Raw genomic sequence first — 6,950 nt, 5'->3', positions numbered from 1 at the left:
TCTTTAAACATTCATCCAACATGGGAACTCAGAAACCCCTGCTGAGATCATTGCTTTTGAAATACAGCCAAGCATCCATAATTATCTCAGCTAGAATAACAGCCCTTGGAAATGTCAACAAAGTACTCTATTGAAACTGTGGAAGAGGCGGCCAATGTTCTTTTCCAACTACACCAGGTGGTCTGTCAATCAAAGCAACCCAGCAGATTTTTTAAAAATCTAACTGATAGCTTAAGCCTGTTTTTTAATTTAAAGAACTGGGGATTTGTAAAACTTCAGATCATGACACATAAACAGAATTTCTCCATCCTGCAAGATTATCTATTCCATCAACCTACGACTCCCATACAGTAGGTTAAGGTCCTTCAGCGAAAAACTAATTTAAAATTGCCCTGCTGAGTTTGAGTTTTGCTTATATCATTCATGCACCCACCACTCCCCTCCCCCCCCCCCCCACCCTCACCCTCTCCCCCATAGAAAAGGGACAGGATTTGCACATCTAGGTCCTGCTCATCTTTAAACCTCCAGCTATGAGAAATTTGGCCCTGGCTCTCTGCTGTATATTTATGAAATGCATGTCTACATGATTATAATCAGCAGGCAACATGATTAGTACATGGATCATGTCAATGTTAACAAGCACATATAGCGTGCGCTCCACTGGGAGTGCCTGTCTTCCGGTTCAATTGAATTTCTAGGCCATAATATCAATCCCAGAGATTATTAAAAAGCCAGGAACAAGGAGCCAGCAAGCAAATGTTGCAGCCCTTGGAAGTTAGCTGCAAAATGTTCCTTTCACCTATAACGAGTCAGCTCCAACTGGCAACAGTTTCATTCCAGTTCATTAAATTGTGTGATAGCTGAATTATTTGCACATGACACAAAAACCACAGGCGACAGGACACATCAAATAGAGCAGAGTTTCTTCATTGCCAAGATAACTGCTATAATCGGATTACTTTTCCCTATGTGAAAGATTTAAACCTGTTCCAGGAATGATAACAAACGCACATTGTGATTTCGAAATAATTGCTTCAAGGAACTTTTGTCATTTAGGAACTGTCAATGTTGCTATCTTGCTCTGTAGCTGAATGCACACATAGTATTAGCCATGTGTGTTGAAGGAACACCTCTGCACACTCGGTCCTGCCAGTCAGCTGTGTGTCTTTGTTTGGTAGTGATCAACTCCATGGACCCTCATTTTACAGAGGCTGGGATTTTCTGCGCCCACTCAGGACAAGGTGCGTCTGGTGGCGTGACTGGAAAATCTTGCAAGAAGGGCTTAGATTTCCATTGATGTGAATCCAGAAAGCAATTGTCCCTTCTTCTTGTCAGTGGAGGGCTTCCCTAGGTCAAACGTCAGAATGTTAATACTAATAGGCTAGAGAGGGAGCGATACTGGATTTAGTTCTGGGAAATGAGCCTGGTCAGGTGATCGAGGTTGCAGTAGGGGAACATGTGGCGAACAGTGACCACAATTCAGTCTACTTCAGGACACTAATGGAAAAAGATGAGTACTGTCCAAAACTGGCATCTAATATTGCAGTTGTACAGAATGTTGGTTCACCTGCATTTGGAGTACTGCATCCAGTTCTGGTCGCCTTACTACCAGAAGGACGTGGAGACCCTGGAGAGAGTGCAGAGGAGGTTTACCAGGATGCTGCCTGGTATGGAAGGCCTGAGCTACGAGGAAAGATTTGGCAAGCTGGGGCTGTTCTCCTTAGAAAGGCAGACATTGAGGGGAGATCTAATAGAGGTGTATAAGATTATGAAGGATATAGATAAAGTGAACAATGGTAAGCTTTTCCCTAGGTTGGATACAATAATTACGAGGGGCCACAGGCTTAGGGTGAGGGGGGCGAGGTATAATTCGGATGTTAGAGGGAGGTTTTTCACACAGAGGGTGGGGGGGGCCTGGAATGCACTGCCAACTAGGGTGGTGGAGGCAGGCACGCTGGAGTTTTTTAAGGCCTACTTAGACAGGCACATGAGTGGACTAGAGATGGAGGGATTCAGGAAACTTTTCTAAATAAAGATCAAGAGCTCTGTGATGTCCTTGGGAATCAATTGATTCCTATGGACCTTCCAAAATATTTCATGGCTCACTTGCTTTATTTCTGTGCTTCTGGGGATTCCGTAAGTGTCTGTCTAAGTTTTGCATGTTTATTGATGTCTTTTCTTTTACTTCACAGGTGATTCGGCCCACCTTGTTGACCAACAAGGGGCATACATGCGGTGGGTCGTGTGATGGCTGCTCTTGGATGTTGCTTTGAGAGTTGCCTAGTGCTTCACGTCGTTAGTGTGTGCTTAAACTGGACCATCTGATGGGCAACACGACAGCTCAGTGACTATCACTGTTTGCTGTGCAGATACATGGATTTGGGCCGGTGTCTGCAGGAGTTTGCACATTCTCCCCGCGATTGCGTGGGTTTTCTCCGGTTTCCTCCCACGCCCCAAAAAATGTGCTCTTAGGCTGATTGGTGTAACAAATTGTCCCTAAATTAGTCTTCCATCAATCTTCCGCAATAGGTATAGACAAAGGTCATGGGTAGAGGAGGGCACTCATAATGTTAAAATGGTGGCGTGGGCTTGTTGGGCTGAAGGGCCTGTTTTCCGGGCTGTGGTGTTCTTTGTTCTTTGTAATACAATTGCTTCTCATTATTGTGCCTACATGCAAGAATCACCACCCAAAACCCTCATTTCACCGCCCCCCATCCCCCACCACACACACACACACACACACACACACACACACACACACACACACACACACACACACACACACGTCAAATTCAATCCCACGCCAATGTGATTTTAGAACAACATACTTTGCAGCTGGTTTTAAAAGTCATGCAGTAGGCGATCTGAACTTAATGTGGAACTCAGAGGTGAGTGCAAATGAAATAACCCAGCACACACACAAGGAGCTGAATGCAAGGAAGTGGATTCAGGGATTGGTTGTGGGCAAGTCTGCACAGCAGCTTTTTCTTGGCTTCTTTGTGGTGCTGTGGTACAGGCGACAGTGCATGGCACAGCCATGCCAGCACAGACTGAAGGTGATATGTAAACAACTGGCTGGGGGTGTGTTGGGGAGTGGGGGTGTTGGCGGGTGTGGGAGGTGGGGGTCGGTGAAGAAAATGGCCTGGCAGATGGAAAAACATGTCAAAGATGAGAACTGTTTCACAGCTGAGATTGTTTAACTTGGACTCAATTGGACTGCTTGCAGTCAGGCTTTTTAAGCAATTGTGCCCACTCAAGCAGCACAAACAACCGAGAGTGCCAAGGATCGCTGCTCCACATTTAACCCATCGCTTCCAAACCCAATAGTTCGGCAGGAGCGCCAGGGACCAGGCAAGTTTGACAATCTCCTTCGAAAGGTGCCCATGGAAGATTGACCAAAGGGTGTGCTCCTATCTGCTTGCTTAATGTTCATGTACACATCAACAAGTACCCTTCTTGGTCTAAACAAAGTTTAAGACCTCGAGTGCAGTCATGACAATACCTGTGCCTGGGCCTGAAATGAGATCTCAGGGTCCAGTTGAGTGAGCTGCCTTTATCTTGCTCAGGAACCAAAACTTCCACTTCAGACTGACAGGATACTACTCATCATCACAAGGAGCCATAGACAGAGTAAATTTACATGAGTTAACATTACGTACAGGCGATCAACACCAGTGCCCACACTGTGCAACTAAACCTTTTTGATCTTTTCTAATTGTCGTTTGGTTCCCCAACATCCACAGTGGAGGTGGAGGCAGTCGGCTGATTGTTATGTTCTGTTATTTATGATGACCTTGGTGGGTGTCCTCCAGAGGGCCAAGACCTAGAGGGCCCCACACTGCCCTCAGGCAAGACCAAGTCCAGAGCTCTTTACCTGAATTGGATTCAGCAGATTTCTAACCACCAGCAATCCTCCGAATGCCAGCACGCTGGGATGTCCCAGTCTCCGCCTGCTGTGGATCAGACACTGAAGTGCTCATCAGATTATGACCCGAGGGCTACTCTATATCTAGCTGCCACCAAGGTGTGTGTCTCTGCACTGCCGTTGCTGTGGGGAAGGGGAGCACTTGATGGATCAACAATGTTGGGTCTAAGTATTCCTCGTCTGTGCTGTTCTTGGGTCTGGAGTCTAGGGCCTGGCTAGTCATCCCCCAAACCCCAAAACCCTGGCTGCTTCCCTGGAATGCCTGTGAAAGAAAGGGAAGCAAAGTAACAAGAGACATCACTCCCAGCATGGTTGTCTGATGGATGTTGTGGTGCAGGAGCCGCATTTGCTTGAGGGTCGCTAACCTCACTGTCAGCACAGGAACAGTCCATATCCTCGCTGGCCAGCTGAATAGCTCTGTCTTCAAAATCTGTGAAGACCTTTAGTTCGGGCATCCCTCCACCATTTCTTTTGTGTGACAGCCCATCCTGAAGGAGAATAGATGGGGAGATTGTAAGCAGGATGCCTGCCAGGCCAGATGATAAGGATGCTTGGCATGTGTGGGTGGTGAGATGGGCCATGCATGAGATGTGGACATGACTTGCAGGAGAGATGAAGGGGTGTGTGTGTCCCTAAAATTAGCAGTGAGTGAGATGCCTGCGGATGTGTGATGGGTCTGTGAGTGTGTAAGTTGAGTGTGACGGGAAGAGTGATTTACCTTGGCAGAACAGAGAAGATAATTCATCCTCTTTCAGCATTGGTTAATTGCCTCATTTGGAGACTCCTGGCACAGACCACTGCTGCCACCATCTCCTATGTTGGACTTGCCACTATGTTTGGTGGTCTTCACCCGGAGCTGGGATAGAGGACTGCATCCAGTAGGAGCTCGAAGCAGATGTTGCTAAATTTAAGGGTCATACTTTTCATGACTTTGGCAGCCACCAATCTAATTCCCAGCGGCTTCCTATTCCTTGGAGTACTAGCTCTGTACATGGGTGGCCTTTAAAAATACTGCACCTGCTTACTGAATCTCTGAGGGCAAGAATCAGTGATACAATTTGAAACCTGTGCCTGTACGTTTTAGACACAATGCCACATATGGCGGAAAAAGCTGTCATTGGAGTTGACGGCTCAAATGCCACTTTATCCACCTAAAATCAAAATTTGCAAATTTTTTTTGGAATTATTCCGCCCAATGCTACATTGTAAGGTTTGGCTTTGATCTGAAGATGACACCAAAACTTCGAAAGGATGTTGCCTTTTCTGGTCTTTTAGAATTCCTTTGTTCCCACATCCGCAATCAATTATCATAAACACTCTGCAAGATTTCCTTTACACTTAGCTCGGTGACTGCAAATCTTTTGTAAACTGAAAACAGTTTAATTTATAGACTATCTTTCAGGAAGATACATGTGAACATGGCTAACAAGGTAAGTCCAGCAAAATGTCATGCCCACTGGATTAAAGACTGGTATAACGTTGTCATTTAAAACCTCTGCCGTATTGTGAATTTTCCCTGAGGGATTTTTTAATGCTCCTATGATATCTATTGTCATCCTTTGATGTGTAACACAGCCACTATTGCTACCACAGTTATCCAATTGCTTCTGCTGACCTTGACACCTATCTTCCAATTTTAATCATCCCCAATTTTAATTGCTCCATATTGCCAGCCATAACTTCAGTCACCGGGACCCTGTGGTCTCTAGACAATGCCACCTTCCTAACTTTTTTCCTCCTTCAAGACACTGCATTTATATTAATTTATATATATTCCCTTATGTGACTCTGTGCCAATTTTGTTTGATAAAGCTCCTAGGATGTTTCGCTGTATGAAAAGTATTGTATAAATACATGTTGTCGTTATTGTTATGCCTGATCTCTTGATCATCATTTTCTTGATTGCGTGTGAAGTGCATTTGCTTAATTCTTATATGTCTTTGCGTATGACCAGTTCGCTACTATGGTTTTGTTCTTCCGCCTATCCTTCTTTTGACTCTAGGGACATACAGGCCCTCCTTTTATATTCATATGGTATAATGCATCATGGTTAGCACTATTGCCTCACAACACCAGGGACCCAAGTTCAATTCCAGCCTCTGGTCACTGTCTGTGTGGAGTCTGCATGTTCTCCCCTTGTCTGCGTGTGTTTCCTCTCATTGTCCGAAGATGTGTAGGTTAGGTTGACTGGACATGCTAAATTGCCCTTAAGCCCCCTGACACTAGCAGGGTAAATATGTGGGGTTAAGGGGCTAGTGCCAGGTTGGGGCAGGCTCAATGGGCCAAATGGCCTCCTTTGCACTGCAGGGGTTCTATGCAGGCTATTCTACTTTTCCCATTTGGTTGCTAAATTTCCAAGTACCATTCATGTTTTTAGCCAACTTTTGTAAATTTCATCTGCTTGAAATGAATCATAGAATCACAGTGCAGAAGGAGGCGATTCGGCCCATGAAGTCTGCACTGATGAATGCTGTCCGAAGGGGAAGGCGAGCTATAGCCGGATTAGGAAGGAGCTGAAGGACACTGATTGGGAGGGGTTGTTAGCGGGTAAGTCCACGGTTGGCAAGTGGGAAGCTTTCAAGGGCAAACTGAAAAGGTTGCAAGAAAGACATGTGCCGGTAAAGAGGAAGGATGGGAAAGGCAGGATTAGAGAGCTGTGGATTACAGGGGATATTGAGGACTTGGCCAGGAAGAAGAGAGAGGCATATGTTAGGTCTAAGCAACTAGGAACGGAGAGTCCGCTTGAGGAATATAGAGAGAGCAGGAGGGAGCTTAAAAGGGGAGTTAGAAGGGCGAAAAGGGGGCATGAAATTGCTTTGGCTGATAGGATTAAGGAAAATCCAAAGGCATTTTACTCTTATATTAGGAACAAGAAGGTGGTTATAGGGAAAACAGGTCCTCTTAGGGACAAAGGAGGGGAACTATGCATTGAGTCTGAGGGAAGGGGGGAGATCCTGAATGAATACTTTGCGTCGGTATTCACAAAGGAGAGGGGCTTGGTGTCTTGTAATGTCTTGGAGGGAGC

This window comes from Carcharhinus amblyrhynchos, chromosome 7 (genome assembly GCF_965287045.1).
Source record: "Carcharhinus amblyrhynchos chromosome 7, sCarAmb.v2.hapA, whole genome shotgun sequence".
Classification (NCBI taxonomy): domain Eukaryota; kingdom Metazoa; phylum Chordata; class Chondrichthyes; order Carcharhiniformes; family Carcharhinidae; genus Carcharhinus; species Carcharhinus amblyrhynchos.
Note: the sequence above shows the minus strand (reverse complement) of the source record.